Consider the following 24406-nt stretch of genomic DNA (forward strand, 5'->3'; position numbering starts at 1 on the left):
GGAAAAAATACTCATCGTTAAAAACCATCTTCTTTCTTCATCAGATGTAGTCCAAAGGGAAAACAAAAAATCGGAAAATACTCATCGATTAAAAACCATCTTCTTTCTTCATCAGATGTAATCCAAAGGGAACATGAAAAAGTGATGAATATCCATCGATAAAACCCATCTTCTTTCTTCATCAGATGTAATCCAAATGGAACGCGAAAAAGCGGAAAATAATCGTCGATAAAAACAATCTTCTTTCTTCATCACATGTAATCCAAAGGGAGCAAGAAAAAGCAGAAAATTCTCGTCGATAAAAACCATCTTCTTTCTTCATCAGATGTAATCCAAAGGGAAAACGAAAAAGCAGAAAATACTCATCGATAAAAACCATCTTCTTTCTTCATCAGATGTAATCCAAAGGGAAAATGAAAACTCGGAAAAAACTCGTCGATAAAAACCATCTTCTTTCTTCATCACATGTAATATAAAAGAGATACGAAAAAGCGGAAAATACTCATCGATAAATACCATCTTCCTTCTTCATCAGTTGTAATCCAAAGAGAATATGAAAAAGTGATGAATATCCATCGATAAAACCCATCTTCTTTCTTCATCAGATGCAATCCAAAGGGAACAGGAAAAAGCGGAAAATACTCATCGATAAAAACCATCTTCTTTCTTCATCAGATGTAATCCAAAGGGAAAACAAAAAATCGGAAAATACTCATCGATTAAAAACCATCTTCTTTCTTCATCAGTTGTAATCCAAAGGGAACATGAAAAAGTGATGAATATCCATCGATAAAACCCATCTTCTTTCTTCATCAGATGTAATCCAAATGGAACGCGAAAAAGAGGAAAATAATCGTCGATAAAAACCATCTTCTTTCTTCATCACATGTAATCCAAAGGGAGCAAGAAAAAGCGGTAAATACTCGTCGATAAAAACCATCTTCTATCTTCATCAGATGTAATCCAAAGGGAAAACGAAAAAGTGGAAAATACTCGTCGATAAAAACCATCTTCTTTCTTCATCAGATGTAATCCAAAGGGAAAACGAAAAAGTGGAAAATACTCGTCAATAAAAACCATCTTCTTTCTTCATCAGATGTAATCCAAAGGGAACATGAAAAAGCGGAAAATACTCCTCGGAAAAAAACATCTTCTTTCTTCATCAGATGTAATCCAAAGGGAAAACGAAAAAGCAGAAAATACTCGTCGATAGAAACCATCTTCTTTCTTCATCACATGTAATATAAAAGAGATACGAAAAGCGGAAAATACTCATCGATAAAAACCATCTTCTTTCTTCATCACATGTAATATAAAAGGAATACGAAAAAGTGGAAAATACTCATCGATAAAAATCATCTTCTTTCTTCATCAGATGTAATCCAAAGGGAACACGAAAAAGCAGAAAATTGTCATAGTTTATCATATACTAGTCATATATTATTCTGTACACTGGAGGTAGTATATTGTGTGCACAGATATCTGATATATACAGGATAATATGCAGCTGCTATAATATCTGATGTCTGTAGTCATAGTATAATATATACCATGACATATTTCCTGTATATGACATTTCATGTCTGTAGTCACTGTATATCATATAGTAATCCATATACTATATGTGGTGTACCGTATACACAGACATCATATACAGGATAATATGTGACATTATAAATTATACTATGACTATAGATATCAGATTTTATACCAGTCATATATTATCTTGTATATAACATCAGATGTCTGTGTATATAATATATACAGTATTCAGGATAATATCTGGCTGGTATATGATAAAGAGTGACTACAGACTCTAGATATTATATAGAGGATAATATATGAAGGTATAATAAATGATGCAGTATAGTATAAATAATATACCTGTATATGACATCTGATGGCTGTGCACAATATACCACATCCAGTATACAGGATAATATATGACTGGTGTATGATATACTGTGGCTACAGACATCAGATGACATACATCGGTCATATATTATCCTGAATACTGAATGTGATATAATGTGTGTACAGACATCAGATGTTACATAGATGAAAATATGTGGCTGGTGTAATATCTGCTGTGTCTGTACTCATTGTATAATATATACCAGACACATATTCTTCTGTATATAACACATCTGATGTCTGTAGTTACAGAATATTATATATAAATCTGTACACTGGATATAGCATACTATGTACATAGACATCCAATGTTACATACAGGATAATATGCAGCTGATACTATCAGTACAGACATCAGATATTGTATAATACATACCATCACATATTATCTGACTATGACATCTGAGGTCTGTATCACAGTATATGACATATAGTCACATATTCTCCTGTATACTTGATGTAATATACTGTACTATGTTGTGCACAGACATCCACTGTTATATACAGGATAATACTCGACTGGTATAATATCTGATGTCTGTAGTCACAGTGTATCATATACCAGGCATATGTTCTCCTGTATAGTTGTAATGTGGCGCAGGGAGATAGCCGTGGGCAAGCTACTTGTGTTTCACACCCCGGCAAGCTACATGAAAATGGAGGTCCTGGCAGGTTGTGTGGACTTAACCTACAGGGACGCTTCGTCTTTGCAGGCAGCATGGTGCCGGGGACTTAGGCTGGCCACGACTGGATGTTATAGACTTCAATGAGGGAGACCACCACCTCAAAATAAACTCTGTTTTACTGAACCATAACGTGAGGCGGCGTATGTACAGTGGATAGCGGGTGCAAATCTTCAAGGACGTTTCTGTTCACATAAGGAACATCTTTATACACATTCTCTCTTTACTTCCTAAACTCACACGGTTCTGCCTCAGTTAGTTCCACTGCCTTCACTACAACTCAGAACAGTGTTTCGGGAGCTTCCCTTGTCCCCAATAATGGCACTACAGTTCAGTAAGCAAGAGTCTGCATCCTTTTCCCTTTAGAGGAGCTACTTCTGCCACTATGGCTTTAGGCTGTGTGCCCACGATGCGTTTTTAATGCATTTCTGCAGCGTTTTTGCAGCTGCGGAAACGCATTAAAAACGCATGGTAGAAGGGCAGCAATGTTCCCTAATGATAATCCGCATGTGCTGTGCACATGCTGCGGAAATTTCCGCTGTGGATTATCATTGCGGAAAAAAACGCACCATTACCAATTATTTTGCGGAAGTGCTGCGTCTTCGCCGCCATTGACTTGCATTAGACCGCATGGATTACGCATCACTGTATATGTAGATACGTAATCCAAGCATTCTAATGTGCGGATGGTACCCGGGTGTAGAGGAGAGGAGAGTCTCATCCACACCCAGGTACCATTAAAAAATCTGTTAAAAAAAAGGATAAAATAAAAAATAAATGTATATTTACCTTTCGGCGACCCGCGCTGCGCTCCTCCTTGCTTCCCAGCACTTTGCAGTGGATTGAAGGACCTGCGCTGACGTCAGAGTCATGTGACGGGTCACGCGACGCTGACGTCGGCAGGTCTTTCAATCCACCGCTGTCGGCAAGGGAGAACGGAGTGTAAAGCAGGACACCGGGGGCCATCGGAGGGTAAGTATACATTTATTTTTTATTTTTAACCATTCTCTCGGGTCACACTATATAAATCCATGCCGTTTGCATGGATTTATATAGTGTGACCTAGTTGTCACAAGCACTTTCCAAGTGATGCTAATCGCTTGGAAAGCGCTTGTCAATCCGCATGCGGAAATCTCAGTGAATAACGCTCTATGTCCGCATGTCCCTGGCAGGAAAACGAATGTACAATCAGCATGTACAGTCCGCATGCGTTTTTTTCTGCCAGGGAGATGCAGAAACGCTCAGGAAAAAATTCTGAGCATTTCTGCATCGTGGGCACATAGCCTTGTTTAGCTTCTCTGTTTGCCGATGCCTCCGAACTACCACTCGGGGCATTCTCTTCATCTCGTTTCCTCTTTGGCTTAAGAAAAAGGAACAGTTCCGCTAGGCTTCCTGCCCCAGATCCCGTCTTCGGAGAATCACTCACTCCTTCTATCGCTTTTCCTTGTCTCTACCCTGGATCACGATTCATTGCCTCGGTCTTCACTCACTTCAGGGACACCCACTTCATGTGGTTCTGCTCGCTAGTCAAACAATAGGTCTGTTTTTACTGCATTCTGGGTTCTATCTGACTTCCTAACAGGAAACCCACTCTGTCCCTTCACTTTTATCTCCTCACAGTCTGGGCTAGTCCCGACTATTAACCCTGACTTCCCCTGTTAATGCCCTGCTTCTGGGCAGAACACAATCAATCACTAATAACGTAGATTACTAAACACATTACGCATCAAAATACACTGCAATAATACACGTCTTCAAGGGGAAACTTCCATACTGTATGAGCTATAATATGTGCACAGACTTTTGATGGTATATGTGGTACAGCATAATACAATAATAATAATGTTTATTTTTATATAGCGCCAACATATTCCGCAGCGCTTTGCATACATAATATGTCACTGATATATAATTTACCAGTCACATATTCTCCTGTATTCATATTCCTAAATATAACCACGTCCACTACAAAAAAAGGATATAACTGTATGTCACTAATATTTTGCTTTAAAAAAGCACTTTAATCAACCTTTTTCCCCTAACACCTAATCCTGTGTAACTGTTAGCGTAGTGTCAGTGTGTTAATATACTCACTGATCACCGTATTCTCCAGTATCCAGCAGGGTTCTCCTTCTCTTCTGAGTGACGTCACCGCTCTGCAGACTGGGGTCACACTGCTCTGTATGTGACCTGGAAGTCTATATTACAATGTAAGCCTATGGAGCCTCGCTCTGAGCCTCGTTCTGATGCTCCATAGACTTACATTGTAAGGCCACGGCCCCAATATCAGTATTTGGCCAGTATTTGGTCAGTATTTTTTCTCAGTAGTGGGAGCCAAAACCAGGAGTGGGTGATAAATGCAGAATTGGTGACTTTTTTCTATTATACCTTTTCTCTGATTGTTCCTCACCTGGTTTTGGCTCCCACTTCTGAGAAAAAATACTAACCGAATACTGATAGTGGGGCCGTGGCCATAAAGTCACTTCTGGATCACACAGAGCACAGTGTGACCCAGATAGTCTGAATAGCCATCAGGTGACTCGGAAGAGGAGCACATCGGCACTGGATGCCTGAGAAGACGGCGATCGGTGAGTATATTAACACACTGACACTACAGTACACTAATATTTACACAGGTTTGGAGAAAAACGTTAATGTCAGCACTTCTTTAGGAGGACTGTTTTGTCTATTTTACAAATGGAGGCGAGTATATATGAATCAATTCTATGAGGACAACATGCAATTTCCAAGCCACACACTTTTATTTGCAACACTGAGTTCTAGACAAATTTCTTGAGTCACTCTTTGTGATTGCAGACTGCTGAACAGTGTTGAGCCACCCCCGTAGTGTTCGAGTTCGGTTCGGTTCGTCGAACACCCGTGTGTTCGCCGAACAGTTCGTCGAACTGTTCGTCGAACACCTTCGAACACCGTTAAAACCAATGGCAGGCAAACAAAAACACATAGAAACACATAGAAAACACCTTCAAAGGTGTCCAAAAGCTGACAAACTGCTCAGAAGACAAAACTAACACATGGAAAAGTGACAAGTACATATAGTCATGCGAAAAGAAAAGAGGTGGAGGAGTAAAAGGAGGGGGAGACACAGATATAGGCATGTCATGCCCTTCTAAAATCCAAAAAGTGAGAAGCCGAGACGGCCAGTCCGCTCCTGCCCGTGCCACCTCCGTGTCGCCGGGTTTGTGCCAGAGCCGCGGTGAACCCTGACGGCCAGCCCCCCTCTCCCAATACTGGTGCCTGTCCGCTGGTGGGTCGAGAGAGCCCCCCTGTGGTGGAGGCAGCTCTAAGCTTTTTAATTTAAATTGTCCCTCTAATTTGAATGAATACACTTTAAATCCATTTACAAGGATCTATTGGAGGGCAAGTCTCATGCCAGCAGCCGCGTAATTCCAGCTCCAGTAGCGTCCACTAAAGCTGCTGCAGTTAAAAAGCTTTTATAAGGATCGAGCTCGGCTGTCCACCGCAAGGCATCCTAGTGCCAGTCCCAGCCCCTATGCCTTGGGGTGCCTCCTGATGCTCTTCACTAAGTATCCCGTGGTCCCGAAGCATTTCCTTTGAAAAATTTAAGTGTCCAAACTACAGGTGGTGTAGCTTGCTTAACAGCCGGGATAATCCGCTGACTAGCAGACACTGCTACTAGGCACAAAGTATTTCCTGGGCTAGATGCAGTTAAAAATTTGTAAGTAGATACTCTCGTTGGATGCTGAGAAAGCATTCCATAGAGTCTCCTGGCACGCCATATATGATTCTCTTAAAAAGCTTGGGGTAGGGGTCTAGGGGACCCTTTTATAGCCAAAATCACGGCCCTGTATCACAATACGGAGTGGGGGGAGGGAACACTGAGGAAGGGGAACCCTGCAGTGCAGGAGCAGGGAGGAAGCAGTTCCTGGGTGCATTGAGAAGGGAGTATAAAAGGTGGGCACCATCTTAGTTCAGTGCAGAGAAGTCTGAGCAGAAGTGGCAGGGAGCAGGGGCTCTGCATGAGCTCTGCTCCGGAGGCGGGCCTAGTAACAGAGGCCCAGGCCTGCAAGAGGGAGAAGGAAGGAAGAGGAGCGGAGAAGGCTCCAGGAACGAGGAATGAAGGGATCCCAGGGTGCGGACGGGCGAGTCGCCACCGCACGCCCGAATCCACCTGCGTGGAGGGGTCAGGCCAAAGGGGGAGACCGGTCCCCGAACTAGTGGAGGCAGGAAACGACCCTCAGCTAGAAACCGGAGGCTCTGACATTTTATGTGGCGCAGCCCCTTGCTCCACCCGCTAGGAAGGCACCACATAGGGTCAGGGAAACTGGCGCCAAGTTTACCAAGAGGAGGCCCGAGGCAGCCGGACAGAAGTGTTGGTAAGAAAGGCCAGACAAAGGACACACAAAGGGGGTCCTGTGAAGCGCTCCAAAGTTATCTGGGAGTTGTCTGAGCCCCTCACCTGGTGAGCACAGTACGACGTGGGCAGCCGTTACCTGCAGACGTGGTCTGGATAATAAGAACTGTGAGTAAAGGCCCTGAACTGCATCACTGACTCCGTGTCGTTACTGCTGCTGCCCTGCACCATCACCCCCATCCTCCGCATACACTGCCCTGAGGCTATACTCCTCCCGTGGGGAGTTATGCTACGCTCTGCTGCACCCACAACACCAGCCTTAGCGGTCTGCCCTGTAGCGGCGGTTCACTCTGACTGCAATCCACGGGTGGCGTAGTCGGACATTTAAACATCAAAACCACATAAATAGTTCCGCCACTGGTTTGACCGCCCTGAGCCACGGAACCGGATCGCCGCCACGAAGACTACAACCACCAGCATCCACCAAAAAGGGTCCGGCTCCGGGTGTCCCAAGGCCCAGGGGGTGCGTCAGAACATTTTCATCACCTTTCACAATCACCAATGGGACAAGGCAGGGATGTCCTCTGTCCCCTCTCTTATACATCCTAGTGACGGAGCACCTGCTCTCATCAATTCGCCATAACCCCAATATTAGGTGGATTGAGGTGGGAGGCACCGAGTACAAGTGCTCTCTATTTGCTGATGATGTCCTAGTATATATCACTCAATCACATATATCCATCCCTGCTGTTATGGCTGAAATAGATCACTTTGTTACATGGTAAAATTTTAAAATCAATGCAGCGAAGTCTGAGGCCCTCGATGTCTCCCTCCCTAAATCCATATAGGATTCCATCCAGTCCAACTTTCCCTTTGCCTGGCCCTCACAGGGTATCAAATACTTAGGAATTCCTATTCATAGAGACCTCTCCCATCTATGTTATCTTAATTTTGGGCCCTTTATTGAACAATTCCATACAGACCACGGTTGGCAAGTTAGAACTGTAAGATTCACTACGTGAACCACTGGTGTTTTGTGGAAAAGCACATGTACACCGCGTTCCAAATTATTATGCAAAAAGTGTTTAGGAGTGATAAGGGAAGAATTTGTTTGTTTGTCAGTTAAACTCATTGATGGTGATGTGTGTCAGGGCTCTTTATATCACTGTAAGCAATTGCAGACACCTGTGCTAATTAGTTTGGCAGGTGTGTCCAATAAAGGCAAGACTACTTAAGAAGGCTCTCTCACATTATTAAGCAGCCTACATTTTCTGCCAAAATGGGAAAGAAAAAGGATGTGTCGGCTGCTGAGAAGCAACAAATTGTGGAGTGTTTAGGTCAAGGCATGACTACAATCAACATTGTGCGATGATCAGGATGAAGTGTCTTGGCAATCAAGAAGTATGTAGCTGATTCACAGTACACACGTGTGCGTGCTGATAAGGGCAAATTGAGGACTCTTTCCTACAGGCAATTACGTCAGGTTGAAAGAGCAGCGGCAAAAAAGCCTTGTCATAGCAGCAGACAAGTTTTTGAAGCTGCTTGTGCCTCCAACGTCCCCCGAACAACAAGATGCAGGGTCCTTCAGAGGTTTGCAGCTGTGCATACGCCATCCTGTCGACCTCCTCTATCCACTTCACACAAGCAGAAACGGCTCCAGTGGGCCAAACATTACATGAAGACTGATTTCAAAACTGTTTTGTTCACGGATGAGTGCCGTGCAGCGCTCGATGGTCCAGATGAATGGAGTGGAGGATGGCTGGTTGATGGACACCCCACGCAAACACGGCTACAGCGCCAACAAGGAGGAGGTGGAGTAATGTTTTGGGCTGGAATCATGGGGAGAGAGATTGTCGGCCCCTTTAGGATCCCTGAAGGCGCTAAAGATGAACTCCATAATGTATGTGGATTTTCTCAAACAGCACTTCCTGCCATGGTTCAAGAAGAAGAACCGTGTATTTCACAGCAAGATCATTTTTCTGCATGATAATGCACCATCTCATGCTGCACATAAAACATCTGCATCTCTGGCTGATATGGGCATAAAAGGGGACAAACTTATGGTGTGACCCCCATGCTCCCCTGACCTCTACCCCATTCAGAACCTTTGGAGCATCATTAAAAGGAGTGTCTATGATGGCGGGAGGCAGTTCACATCTAAGCAACAGCTCTGGGAGGGTATTCTGTCCTCATGCAAAACAATTGAAGCAGAAACCATCCAAAACCTGACAAATTCAATGGACGAGAGAGTTCAGAAGCTCCTTTCGAACAAGGGGTCCTATGTGAAAATGTAACATCACCTAGAATAAAGTTTTGAGTTGAAAACTGTTTGATTTCAGTTTCTAACAACCTGCTAATGCTTATAATTTCAAAAATGACCATTTTTTTGGTCTTTATTAAAATGAAAACGTTGATCGAAAAGTTTGGGGGATCTAAGAGTGTGGCAACCCAGTAGTCATGATTACTTCGAATTCTGACAATATGAGGGTCATGCTGCAGGTAGTGCAGCAAGAAGGCACTTATGTGTCTTGCGCATCTCGGAGCCCCAAAATTATTTTCCGGGCTAGATGCAGCTAAAAATTATTTTTAATTTTAAATCTGGTGAAGCTTATTATAGATGGCCTAATAGGATCAGTGCTGCACACTGCTACAAAGCCCAAATTATTTTCCAGTCAAGATACAGATAAACATGATTAGTAATTTGAAAGCTTAAAACGGTTGGTAGGGTGATTTTAACCAATCATCAAGCTTTTACTCTCCCCAGGATGACACAGGGGTAGAAAAGTCGTTTCGGATCCATGATTTGTTCATCTTTATGAACGTGAGTCTGTCTACATTATCAGTGGAGAGCCGCGTGCGCTTATCTGTCAGCACACCACCAGCAGCGCTGAACACACGTTCAGACAGAACGCTGGCTGCGGGGCATGACAAGATCTCCAAGGCGTAAGTGGCTAGCTCCGGCCATTTATCCAGATTGGAAGCCCAAAAAGAGCAAGGGTCCAGTGACACAGTCGTGGCTTCAATGTTTACTTGGAGATACTCCTGTACCATCGTCTCTAGGCGTTGACTATGTGTCAGACTTCTTGTCTCCTGTGGCCTTGCAAAGGATGGGCTAAAAAAGTGGTGAAATGATTCCGCAAAATTGATGTTACCAGCAGATACTGTGGTTCTGTTACGGTTTGAGTGCTGAACACTTGACGGTCCCACGGTTGGCAAGTTGGAACTGTGAGATTCACTACGTGCACCACTGGTATTTTGTGGAAAAGCACATGTAAGATTCTGCAACAGTCTCTGCTGATACTCCTGCATGCGTGCATCCCTTTCTATGGCAGGAATAATTTCTGCAAATTTACTTTTGTACCGGGGATCTAACAGTGTGGCAACCCAGTAGTCAGGATTATTTCTAATTCTCACAATTCGAGGGTCATGTTGCAGGTAGTGCAGCAAGAAGGCACTCATGTGTGTTGCGCATCCAGGAGCACCAAGTCCCTGTTGTGTTGGTGGCGAGGTAACAATCATGCTTCCTTCCTCTGTCCTCTCCCCCCAACCTCGCACAACAGAAATGTGATCAAGGTCTCCCTCATCTGATGAGTCTTCCATCAGTTCGTCCTCCACTTCTTCCTGGGCTCCTGCACCTTCCTCACTAGTTTGGCTGCTACCATGCGCCCTGGTTAAACCATCTCCCCCACCCTCACATGCCTGCCGCCTTGGTGCTGCCGACCGTCTGGACCTTGCAGATGTTAGCCCTTCCGCATACAACTCCTCCTCCTCTACTTCCTCCACCTCCTCTTGTGCCACCACCTGACTCCGAATTCTGTTTAACATGTGCTCCAGCATGTAAATCACCGGAATAGTCATGCTGATAATGGCATCGTCAGCACTAAACATCTTCGTCGCCATTTCAAAACTGTGCAGAAGGGTGCATAGGTCCCTGATCTGAGACCACTCCTCCAGCGTGATTTGCCCCACCTCTGAATCTCGTTGGCCCAGGCTATACGTCAGAACGTATTGCACCAGGGCTTGTCGGTGCTGCCACAGTCGCTGCAACATGTGCAGAGTTGAATTCCACCGGGTAGGCACATCGCATTTTAGCCGGTGAAGTGGCAGGCCCAACGACTTCTGTAGAGATGTAAGTCGCTGAGCTGCGGGATGCGAACGGCGGAAGTGAGCACACAGCGACCGTGCCCTCTGCAGAAGGCCATCTAGTCTGGGATAGTGGGCTAAAAATTGCTGGACAACCAGGTTCAACACGTGAGCCATACAAGGCACGTGTGTGACATTGCCCCGGCGAAGGGCCGCACCCAGGTTTGCAGCATTGTCGCACACGGCCTTCCCTGGTTTCAGGTCCAGTGGAGACAACCATTCATGAAATTGGTTCTCCAGAGCTGACCACAACTCCTCAGCTGTGTGACTCACATTTCCCAGACATTTCAATGTAAAAACCGCCTGATGACGTTGAGCCCTACTGCCAGCATAGTAAGGAGGTGTGCAGGATCCCTTCTGCGCAGTTAGAAAGCTTGTGGCATGACCAGACAGGCTTTGGGTGCAGGTGGAAGACCGAGAGGAGGTTGAGGAGGCAGAAGCAGTGGAGGAAAAATGACATAAAGAGGATTGACGCACAACTCGTGGGGACGGCAAGACTTGGACAGCAGCCCCTTGTCCTGCTGTCACCATAGTTACCCAGTGCCCAGTCAGCGACATGTAACGCCCCTGTCCATGCCTACTCGTCCAAGTGTCTGTGGTGAAATGCACCCTGTCACACACAGAGTTTCTCAAAGAAGCGGTGATGTTGTGTGCGACATGCTGGTGGAGCGCAGGCACACCTTTCTTTGAGAAGTAGTGCCGACTGGGCATCTGGTACTGGGGCACTGCGACGGACATAAGGTCTCGAAAATCCTCTGTGTCCACCAGGCGGAAAGGCAGCATTTCTGTAGCCAAGAGCTTGCAGATGGTGAAATTCAACCTCTTAGCTTTCTCATGGCTAGGAGGAAATGGTCTTTTACTTGTCCACATCTGAGGGACCGAGGGCTGGCTATTGTGCTTAGACGGGGTTGATAAGGGTGTCCCCGGCAAACTGCCGGTCTGTGAGGAAGATGCAGGCGGACATGTTAGGTTGCCTTGATCCAAAGGTGGTGCTATCGATGTCGGACAGCGCTCAAGACCAGCTGGTGTTACCACCTCCAAAGAAAATGATGACCTGCCAATCACGCTGGCTGTTGCGGGTAAAGAGGTGGCAGGTCTGCGCCCCAAAACAGGTGTGACTGCTGTCCCCCCAGTCACAGAGGATGAAGAGGCCGCGGATGCACAAGATATGGCAGACGGCGGTTGGCCCGGCCGGCTAGGCCGCATTGTAGCACACTGAGCTTCCCACTGCAACTTATGCTTCATGTCCATGTGCCGGTTCATGCATGAAGTACTCAAACTATGTATTTTTTGGCCTCTACTTAGCTTTTGCTGACAAATGTTACAGATAACACGAGTTGGGTCATCTTTATCGATCTGAAAAAATGCCCAGTGTAACATACCTGGCGGTGTCCTTGCATAGTGGTCCATCTCCCACTGTGCAAGAGCGCGCACTTGATCTCCTGTCCAGAATGTCTCTCTGGCTTCCCTCCATGCTGTCTGTTTGTGTCTGTTTCTGCTGCTTAAGGGTGGCGCCCGATCACTTCCTGCTTTTTGTACCTGCTGTGGGTCACACCCCTTGTGCGTCCTCAGCCTATTGCTGTCTGTCACCTGGTATATAGCTCAGCTGCTCCCATCTATTCCTGCCTGAGCATAGTGTTTCATTCAGTGTGTGCTTGCACTCTGAAGGTGCCAGGTCCCGTTCTGTGTTCTCTTGTCTGCCTTTCCTGGAGGCTGTATTTCCAGGGCTGTCTGAACACGCTCCTAGCCTGTTCCTCCCGCCTTCTAGGGGCCGATTACCTAGACCCGCTCCTGTATCTTGTCTGTCCTGTCTGAACACGCTCCTAGCCTGTTCCTCCCGCCTTCTATTGGCCGATTACCTAGACCCGCTCCTGTATCTTGTCTGTCCTGTCTGAACACGCTCCTTGCCTGTTCGTTCCGCCTCTCTGGGGGCCGTATTCCCAGACCCGCTCCTGTATCCCTCTGCAGTGTCGGTCTCCTCCGTACACTCAGTTCCAGTCTGAACTCTCTCCTATCCTTTACCTGTTTTGCCTCTATGTCCGATGTCCGTTCCCTTCCTTTTTCTGCAGAGTCTGAACTCGTACCTAACTCCTGCTTGTTGTCTCTGTACTCCCGTTTGTGAGTTTGTGGTCCACTCGCTACTTCACTGCAAGTACCCTGTTGGTATCTGGCTCTGCCTTTCTCTTCCTGTCTGTTCCGTGTGAACAGAGCCCTGTCCCCCCTGCTCTGCCTTGCTCACCGCTCCGGCGGTTCTAGCCTGCTCTGACTCCTTGGCCCGCTGCTCCGGCAGTCCTGTCCTGCCCTGCTTCTGCCCGCTGCTCCGGCAGTCCTGTCCTGCCCTGCTTCTGCCCGCTACTCCGGCAGTCCTGTCCTGCCCTGCTTCTGCCCGCTGCTCCGGCAGTCCTGTCCTGCCCTGCTTCTGCCCGCTACTCCGGCAGTCCTGTCCTGCCCTGCTTCTGCCCGCTGCTCCGGCAGTCCTGTCCTGCCCTGCTTCTGCCCGCTGCTCCGGCAGTCCTGTCCTGCCCTGCTTCTGCCCGCTGCTCCGGCAGTCCTGTCCTGCCCTGCTTGTGCTCGCTGCTCCTGCAGCCCCGTCCTGCTCTGTTCTTGCCCACCGCTTCGGGCGTTCCCTCTCTGCTGTGGTTGTCTACCGCATCTGCGGTTCTGTGACCCAGTCTGTACTGGGTCTTAACCTTTCTGTGCTCCAGCCTGTCCTTTCGACCAGTACCTCCCTGCCTGCATACTCGCCTGTATCCACCCATCTGCATACCTGCCGTGTTTGCTTTTACCCTCCAGTCTGTGCGCCAGCCTAACCAGCCTGATCCAGTAATCCCTGTGTGGGTCAACCCCCGTGTCCGGAGTTTGACCTGGAGTAGCACCTGGTCCCTCTGCCCGGTTTCTCCCTGGTGCACTGGCGTCGTATGCCGTCGTGCCATCTTGGTCGGATCGGCCAGATACTTAGTCACGCCCCTCCAGGCACTCTCCGGTTCATGGTCCAGTGGAATCACTACAATCACACGCACACGCCGCTCAGCCCAGGCGTGTGCATAACAGCATGCTCAGGCCATGGTTCCCGTTGAGCCCCACGGCCTTCGCTCTCTGAGAAGTTTTCCAGCGAATACATGCATTAAAATAAATAAATAAATAAATATTTTTTTTTTCCTTTAGCTGAGTTCCAGGCGAATTACTCACCCGTCCAGATGGATCTATCTGCTCTCGTTCCCGCGGATCCGCTACGTTATTATGGGGATCCTAGACAAAGTCGTGCATTTGTGGAGCAATGCATGCTACACTTCAAGTTCTACCCTCTATGTTTTCCCACCGATCGGGTTAAGGTGGCATTCATTATGTCTTACCTGGCGGGTGATGCCTTGGAATGGATCAACCCCCTATATGAAACACAGGATCCGATCCTCCTGGACCTAATGGCCTTCCTGGTGGCCTTTCTAATGGTCTTCGATGATCCTAACCCGGAGGCTCCTGCTGAAGCTTCACTTCCCAATATCCCGGAGCAGCCCCAATGGGTAATGTGTGTGGGTAGCGCAATAGTCCTCCAGCCCAATGAGACTACTGCCCACCCAGAATCCTCACAGGGTGACTACGCTTTCCGGAATACTTCTCCCAACCTCAAGAGGCAGTCCAGACGTGCTAGACGTAGAGGCAAGCCGTCACGCCAGGGTCTGTCCTCCCTGAGACCTCCTGACCCCAACCTTGAAGTCCCTACTGAAGCTTCATCTCCCTGTATCCCGGAGAAGCCCCAACGGGTAATGTGCGTGGGTAGTGCACCAGTTCTCCTGCCCGAAGAGACTTCTGCCCATCCAGACTCCACACAGGAGAACTTCCTGCACCCGGCATCAGATGCTTCACCCACTTTAACCGGTGTGCATGTCCAAGGATGCTCCAAAGCTGTGGTTACCTCAGAGTCTGTGCACCTCTACTACCTGGCGGAGGACCCCCTGTTGCCTCCTGAATCCTCCGGGATACCACTCGATGACAAATGGAGAGAGAATTCTCTACACCCGGTACTCGATACTTTGTCCGCTTCGTCCTGTGAGCCTGACAATGGGTACCCAAAAGTGGTAGTTACCCCCGAGTCTCTACACCCCTCCGACCAGGCGGAGGACCTCCAGTTGTCTCCTGAACCCTTCGGGGTGCTACCTGGTAGCAAAAGGACAGAGACTCTCCTATACTCTGTACCTGATACCTCGCTCGCTTCGTCCAGTGAGTCCAACCTAGTGTACTCCGAAGCAGAGGTTACTCCCGAGTCTCAACACCCCTCCGACCAGGCGGAGGACCTCCAGTTGTCTCCTGAACCCTTCGGGGTGCTACCTGGTAGCGAAAGGACAGAGACTCTCCTATACTCTGTACCTGATACCTCGCTCGCTTCGCCCAGTGAGTCCAACCTAGTGTACTCTGAAGCAGTGGTTACTCCCGAGTCTCTACACTCCTCTGACCAGGCGGAGGACCTCCAGTTGTCTCCAGAACCCTTCGGGGTGCCACCTGGTGGTAAATGGACAGAGACTTTCCTATATCCTGGATCTGATACCTCGCTTGCTTCGTCCAGTGAGTCCGACCTAGTGTACTCTGAAGCAGAGGTTACCCGTGAGTCTCTACACCCCTCTGACCAGGCGGAGGACCGCCAGTTGTCTCCAGAACCCTTCGGGGTGCCACCTGGTGGAGAATGGACAGAGACTTTCCTATACTCGGTACCCGATACCTCGCCTGCTTCGTCCAGTGAGTCCGACCTAGTGTACTCTGAAGCAGATGTTTTCTCTGAGCCTCTGCACTCTTCTGACCCGGCGGAGGACCTCCAGTTGTTTCCTGAATCCTCCGGGGTACCACCAGAAAACAAAGAGACAGTGACTTTTCCTCATTATGTACCTGATAACCCGTCTATTTCTTCCTGTGAGCTTGACAAGATGTACCTCGAAGCAGAGATTACCCCCAAGTCTCTGTCCCCCTCCAACCCGGTGGAGGACTTCCAGTTGTCTCCTGTACCCTCTGGGGTGCCACCTGAAAATATGTGGAGAGAGACTTCCTTGTGTGCTGTTCCTGGTACTCCACCCGTTTCGTCTGTTGCTAAGGGTGGCTGGATGGGAGGTAGCATCCTAGCTACCCAGAGGAGACCAGTTTTTCCGGTGGACAGGGGAAGTGATCTCTTCGAAGTGAAGAATTGGCCCTCGAATTCCCTGCGGAAGATTCTGGCAGGCCTGAAGAAGAGGGGGCGTAAGGGGGGGGGTACTGTAACATACCTGGCGGCGTCCTTGCATAGTGGTCCATCTCCCACTGTGCAAGAGCGCGCACTTGATCTCCTGTCCAGAATGTCTCTCTGGCTTCCCTCCATGCTGTCTGTTTGTGTCTGTTTCTGCTGCTTAAGGGTGGCGCCCGATCACTTCCTGCTTTTTGTACCTGCTGTGGGTCACACCCCTTGTGCGTCCTCAGCCTATTGCTGTCTGTCACCTGGTATATAGCTCAGCTGCTCCCATCTATTCCTGCCTGAGCATAGTGTTTCATTCAGTGTGTGCTTGCACTCTGAAGGTGCCAGGTCCCGTTCTGTGTTCTCTTGTCTGCCTTTCCTGGAGGCTGTATTTCCAGGGCTGTCTGAACACGCTCCTAGCCTGTTCCTCCCGCCTTCTAGGGGCCGATTACCTAGACCCGCTCCTGTATCTTGTCTGTCCTGTCTGAACACGCTCCTAGCCTGTTCCTCCCGCCTTCTATTGGCCGATTACCTAGACCCGCTCCTGTATCTTGTCTGTCCTGTCTGAACACGCTCCTTGCCTGTTCGTTCCGCCTCTCTGGGGGCCGTATTCCCAGACCCGCTCCTGTATCCCTCTGCAGTGTCGGTCTCCTCCGTACACTCAGTTCCAGTCTGAACTCTCTCCTATCCTTTACCTGTTTTGCCTCTATGTCCGATGTCCGTTCCCTTCCTTTTTCTGCAGAGTCTGAACTCGTACCTAACTCCTGCTTGTTGTCTCTGTACTCCCGTTTGTGAGTTTGTGGTCCACTCGCTACTTCACTGCAAGTACCCTGTTGGTATCTGGCTCTGCCTTTCTCTTCCTGTCTGTTCCGTGTGAACAGAGCCCTGTCCCCCCTGCTCTGCCTTGCTCACCGCTCCGGCGGTTCTAGCCTGCTCTGACTCCTTGGCCCGCTGCTCCGGCAGTCCTGTCCTGCCCTGCTTCTGCCCGCTGCTCCGGCAGTCCTGTCCTGCCCTGCTTCTGCCCGCTGCTCCGGCAGTCCTGTCCTGCCCTGCTTCTGCCCGCTGCTCCGGCAGTCCTGTCCTGCCCTGCTTCTGCCCGCTGCTCCGGCAGTCCTGTCCTGCCCTGCTTCTGCCCGCTGCTCCGGCAGTCCTGTCCTGCCCTGCTTCTGCCCGCTACTCCGGCAGTCCTGTCCTGCCCTGCTTCTGCCCGCTGCTCCGGCAGTCCTGTCCTGCTCTGTTCTTGCCCACCGCTTCGGGCGTTCCCTCTCTGCTGTGGTTGTCTACCGCATCTGCGGTTCTGTGACCCAGTCTGTACTGGGTCTTAACCTTTCTGTGCTCCAGCCCGTCCTTTCGGCCAGTACCTCCCTGCCTGCATACTCGCCTGTATCCACCCATCTGCATACCTGCCGTGTTTGCTTATATCCACCAGTCTGTGCCAGCCTAACCTGCCTGTTCCTGAGTCCCAGTGTGTACTGGGTCCTATCCCGCCTGTGTTCCTACCTGCTAGTGCCTCCCTGTCTGCACTCTAGCTGTGCTTGCCTGTACCCCTCTACCTGTATTGTTCCTGAGTCCCAGTGTGTACTGGGTCCTATCCCGCCTGTGTTCCTACCTGCTAGTGCCTCCCTGTCTGCACTCTAGCTGCGCTTGCCTTTACCCGCCTGCCTGCATACCAGTCGTGCCTGCCTATACCCTCCAGTCTGTGCGCCAGCCTAACCAGCCTGATCCAGTAATCCCTGTGTGGGTCAACCCCCGTGTCCGGAGTTTGACCTGGAGTAGCACCTGGTTCCTCTGCCCGGTTTCTCCCTGGTGCACTGGCGTCGTATGCCGTCGTGCCATCTTGGTCGGATCGGCCAGATACTTAGTCACGCCCCTCCAGGCACTCTCCGGTTCATGGTCCAGTGGAATCACTACAATCACACGCACACGCCGCTCAGCCCGGGCGTGTGCATAACACCCAGGCTATGCAAGGCTTAGCACCCATGCGACCTGAAGAGCCACCACGACTTGTGGGGAGAGGCAGAGTTGTGTTTGAGGATGCAGTTGTTGACGTGCTTCCAGTACTACGTCTCTGTCCAGGAAGGCGCAACCTGACCTCGTCGTCACTAGCATCTTCCTCCACCTCCTCTGCTGACCTCATCTCTTGGCTGACTGTGGGTTGACAGTAAGTGGGATCTCCGACCTCATCATCATCACCCTGTGCGTTATCACACCCGTCGTCCTCAGAGCCAACCTGTTCCTGCCCTGACAAAAAACTAAAGTTGTCGCTCCAATCAGGTATTTGAATCTTATCATCGTCTTCCTCATTGTCTCCACCAACAGGAGTTACAGTTTGGGAATGAGGGTCTACATTATGGTCAGAACCTTCTGCGTCTGGTCCTGGATCCGACTCATAAAGATTCTGGGCATCAGTGCAGATCATTTCCTCGTCTGGATTCACAGAAGCGCTGGAGTCGACCTCTGATTCCCAGGCTATAGTATGAGTAAACAGCTCTGCAGACTCAACCATCTGTTCTACCTCATACTCAGACGGGCAGCTGGAGATTTGGGAGCTGTGAGGAAGCAAGTGCGATTTGGGTGACACCTTTGAGGACTGGAGTATTTGTGATGTTGAAGTTGATGTGGAGGAGAGCCCACTTAAAGGAGCACTTGATATCCGTTGAAGCACCTGCTGTTTTTGTGCCTCATCTGGAATTTGTAGCGATTGGCGTGGCCGTAAGAAAGGGATCTTATCACATTGTCCGCTAAAAGAAGTAGACATTTTAGTTTGGCTGGAAGATGGTCTTTCTTCTGCACCTACCCCACGGACACAACCTTTTTTCCCCTTCCCAACACGCCTATTCCCCTTTCCACCAGCAGCAGGCCTTTTTCCACTCATTTTGGTGGTTAACTAATTCACAACTCTGGAGTTGTTTGCACAAAAAAACAATGGATGGTAACCGAGCAGAGCTGAGTGGCCAAACTGTGGTATTAGGCCAAAACTATTGGCTGGGTTAGATGCAGAAAAAAATTATTTTTAATTTGCAACCTGATGGAGGTCAGTATAGATGGACTAATAGACCAAGTCCCACACACCGCTAGAAGCCCAAATATTTTTTCAGAGCTAGATGCAGAAATTTTTTTTATTCAATTTGCAACCTGATGGAGGTCAGTATAGATGGACTAATAGACCAAGTCCCACACACTGCTAGAAGCCCAAATATTTTTTCAGAGCTAGATGCAGAAAAAAATTATTTTTAATTTGCAACCTGATGGAGGTCAGTATAGATGGACTAATAGACCAAGTCCCACACACTGCTAGAAGCCCAAATATTTTTTCAGAGCTAGATGCAGAAAAAAATTATTTTTAATTTGCAACCTGATGGAGGTCAGTATAGATGGACTAATAGACCAAGTCCCACACACTGCTAGAAGCCCAAATATTTTTTCAGAGCTAGATGCAGAAAAAAATTATTTTTAATTTGCAACCTGATGGAGGTCAGTATAGATGGACTAATAGACCAAGTCCCACACATTGCTAGAAGCCCAAATATTTTTTCAGAGCTAGATGCAGAAAAAAATTATTTTTAATTTGCAACCTGATGGAGGTCAGTATAGATGGACTAATAGACCAAGTCCCACACACCGCTAGAAGCCCAAATATTTTTTCAGAGCTAGATGCAGAAAATTTTTTTATTCAATTTGCAACCTGATGGAGGTCAGTATAGATGGACTAATAGACCAAGTCCCACACACTGCTAGAAGCCCAAATATTTTTTCAGAGCTAGATGCAGAAAAAAATTATTTTTAATTTGCAACCTGATGGAGGTCAGTATAGATGGACTAATAGACCAAGTCCCACACACCGCTAGAAGCCCAAATATTTTTTCAGAGCTAGATGCAGAAAATTTTTTTATTCAATTTGCAACCTGATGGAGGTCAGTATAGATGGACTAATAGACCAAGTCCCACACACTGCTAGAAGCCCAAATATTTTTTCAGAGCTAGATGCAGAAAAAAATTATTTTTAATTTGCAACCTGATGGAGGTCAGTATAGATGGACTAATAGACCAAGTCCCACACACCGCTAGAAGCCCAAATATTTTTTCAGAGCTAGATGCAGAAAAAAATTATATTCAATTTGCAACCTGCTGGACGTCAGTATAGAAGGACTAATAGAACAAGTCCCACACACTGCTAGAAGCCCAAATATTTTTTCAGAGCTAAATGAAGAAAAAAATTATTTTTAATTTGCAACCTGATGGAGGTCAGTATAGATGGACTAATAGACCAAGTCCCACACACTGCTAGAAGCCCAAATATTTTTTCAGAGCTAGATGCAGAAAAAAATTATTTTTAATTTGCAACCTGATGGAGGTCAGTATAGATGGACTAATAGACCAAGTCCCACACACCGCTAGAAGCCCAAATATTTTTTCAGAGCTAGATGCAGAAAAATTTTTTATTCAATTTGCAACCTGATGGAGGTCAGTATAGATGGACTAATAGACCAAGTCCCACACACTGCTAGAAGCCCAAATATTTTTTCAGAGCTAGATGCAGAAAAAAATTATTTTTAATTTGCAACCTGATGGAGGTCAGTATAGATGGACTAATAGACCAAGTCCCACACACCGCTAGAAGCCCAAATATTTTTTCAGAGCTAGATGCAGAAAAAAATTATATTCAATTTGCAACCTGCTGGACGTCAGTATAGAAGGACTAATAGAACAAGTCCCACACACTGCTAGAAGCCCAAATATTTTTTCAGAGCTAAATGAAGAAAAAAATTATTTTTAATTTGCAACCTGATGGAGGTCAGTATAGATGGACTAATAGACCAAGTCCCACACACTGCTAGAAGCCCAAATATTTTTTCAGAGCTAGATGCAGAAAAAAATTATTTTTAATTTGCAACCTGATGGAGGTCAGTATAGATGGACTAATAGACCAAGTCCCACACACTGCTTGAAGCCCAAATATTTTTTCAGAGCTAGATGCAGAAAAAAATTATTTTTAATTTGCAACCTGATGGAGGTCAGTATAGATGGACTAATAGAACAAGTCCCACACGCTGCTAGAAGCCCAAATATTTTTTCAGAGATAAATGAAGAAAAAAATTATTTTTAATTTGCAACCTGATGGAGGTCAGTATAGATGGACTAATAGACCAAGTCCCACACACTGCTAGAAGCCCAAATATTTTTTCAGAGCTAGATGCAGAAAAAAATTATTTTTAATTTGCAACCTGATGGTGGTCAGTATAGATGGACTAATAGACCAAGTCCCACACACCGCTAGAAGCCCAAATATTTTTTCAGAGCTAGATGCAGAAAAAAATTATATTCAGTTTGCAACCTGATGGAGGTCAGTATGGATGGACTAATAGAATGATGCTATGCCCAAAAGATTTTACTTCACTAGGTGCAGTAAAAAAATTGGTATTCTATACACAGGTGGTATATCTTGCAACACAGATAGGCTACTCCACTGACTAACACACTCTGCAATAGGCCAAAAAGGATTAGCTTTGCTAGATTCAGCCAAATGCTGTGAAAAAAACTTGCACAGCACTGGCACAGACCTGCCTGGCAAAAACTGATAGGAACTGATGTAACCTAGTCCTGAAAAGGACTCCAATTACAATTAGTCTTTACTCCCACAATCTATCTATTTAAGAGCACAGACCTGCCTGATAAAAGTCGTAGGAAATGCTGTAACCTAGTCCTTAAAAGGACTGCAATCACAACTATTCCCTACTCCCAAGCTATCTGTATATTTGTGCGAAAATTGGCTTGAAATTAACAAGGTATAGCGCACACAGCAACAGCGGTGCCGTCTAACACGCAGCTGCAGCAGTGAGAAAATGGTGGCGACGGGGAAAATGGCTTGGTCTTATAGGGCAAGGACATGTGACATACACTGCCAATCACACATGCCCTTGCTTGTGTGAAAAAAAGCACTTCGCTCCGTGTGTGCGCTGCTGATAGGCTGACAGATTGCACCTCCCCACTGCAAATGCGGGAAAGAGAAAAAAAAATGGAGATCTTCATTGTTCCTGCAGAGATCCATCCCCTGCCCCTCCCCCCACCCCGCTGTACACTCAAACTGCGTATTAACATTAATTTTCATCATTACTGAGAAAAAATCCAGTTATGATTTTGGTGCACGAACAGTTATCGAACATAAACTCGAACAGCCGAATTTTTCTCAAATTGTTCGTGTTCGCCGACCGGCTCGAACACCGCCCAAAACAGCTCGAATTTGAGATTGGCGAACAGTTCGAGTAGAACAACGCTCATCTCTACTGCTGAATCGTGACAGAGTGCTATGCACACATGGTCACAATGACCAAAAGAAAAAATACTGGCACTATCACCAGACCCGGTTACAAGGAAAAATAGGATTAACCAAAATAGGAGGAGCAGCACTCACCACTGGCAATTTCAGTAAAATGCACTTTATTTCAGTCACAGGGTTAGCTGTTTGGCATGAGTACACGCTTCTTCCCTTCTCACACCTGTGACAGTTCCAAGACTCAGATGGCTACAATCATAATGTGATGGAATATCATTGCAATATGCTTCCACTTAATAAGGTGGGAATTATCCTTTAATGCCATAAAATATATCTATAGGTGTTCAGAGAGAAATCATAGTGCCCCATAGCAAACTTTAGTATGGACCCTTATGGTGGCATAATATGGGTTGCCAGTGTCTGGAAAAGTATTTTGAGCACCCTCACCCGTGGACTATTAGCATTCCTTAAGTCCTTTCCACCAGTCCATTATTGAACCACTTATCCCCAAAGCACATGTATTGTATTTAAAAAAAATAATGTTATTATAGTCTGCTTAATGGCCGTCTAATTTTTTCTGCTTTGTGATGAAATTTGACATAAAATAAAAAGTTATACATATTATTTTTTTTTACTTGTTATTACATTTTTGGTGTTTTTATGTGTATATATTAATTCCTTAATTCTAACCCTAACTTTAATTAGGGAAAGAAAAAGCAGGCACCTTTAGCACAAACTGCTCTAGTGGTCTCTGTCAGGACAAAGTATTCTTCAGTGTGCGCTAAGATTGGCTGCAGATATCAGGTGATAGGAACAGTAAATCATACCTTCCTGTCCCGCCAGAGACCACTATAGCACCTTGCACTGAAGCCATGGGTGTTGGAGAGGGTAAGTATACAATCTTTTATTTTGTTTTTATCCCTTCCTTTTGTATAGTTTTCATAAGGTCAAGAAAACCTTGAAGGGTATGTGCACACAGCGTTTTTAGACACTGGTGTAACCGCATCATTTTTGAAGCAGGAGATTCTTCAGGAAAAAAACAGCCTTATTTTTTCTGTGTGTATATATATATTGTCAATATGCCTGTTACATGGTAATGTGTTAAATGCAAGATGTCTGTGAGTTATGTGTACATATGTATACTGTGTATATATATAATAAAAGTCTGGATGTACGTATATATATATATATATATATACAGTACAGACCAAAAGTTTGGACACACCTTCTGATTTAAAGTTTTTTCTGTATTTTCATGACTATGAAAATTGTACATTCACACTGAAGGCATCAAAACTATGAATTAACACATGTGGAATTATATACTTAACAAAAAAGTGTGAAACAACTGAAAATATGTCTTATATTCTAGGTTCTTCAAAGTAGCCACCTTTTGCTTTGATGACTGCTTTGCACACTCTTGGCATTCTCTTGATGAGCTTCAATAGGTAGTCACCGGAAATGGTTTTCACTTCACAGGTGTGCCGTGTCAGGTTTAATAAGTGGGATTTCTTGCCTTATAAATGGGATTGGGACCATCAGTTGTGTTGTGCAGAAGTCAGGTGGAAACACAGCTGATAGTCCTACTGAATAGACTGTTAAAATTTGTATTATGGCAAGAAAAAAGCAGCAAAGTAAAGAAAAACAAGTGGCCATCATTACTTTAACAAATGAAGGTCAGTTAGTGCGAAAAATTTGGAAAACTTAGAAAGTGTCCCCAAATGTAGTTGCAAAAACCATGAAGCGCAACAAAGAAACTGGCTCACATGAGGACCGCCCCAGGAAAGGAAGACCAAGAGTCACCTCTGCTTCTGAGGATAAGTTTATCAGAGTCACCAGCCTCAGAAATCGCAGGTTAACAG

This window comes from Phyllobates terribilis, unplaced genomic scaffold, assembly GCF_046119375.1.
Source record: "Phyllobates terribilis strain yellow unplaced genomic scaffold, ASM4611937v1 Scaffold_2__4_contigs__length_985480577, whole genome shotgun sequence".
Taxonomy (NCBI): Eukaryota; Metazoa; Chordata; class Amphibia; order Anura; family Dendrobatidae; genus Phyllobates; species Phyllobates terribilis.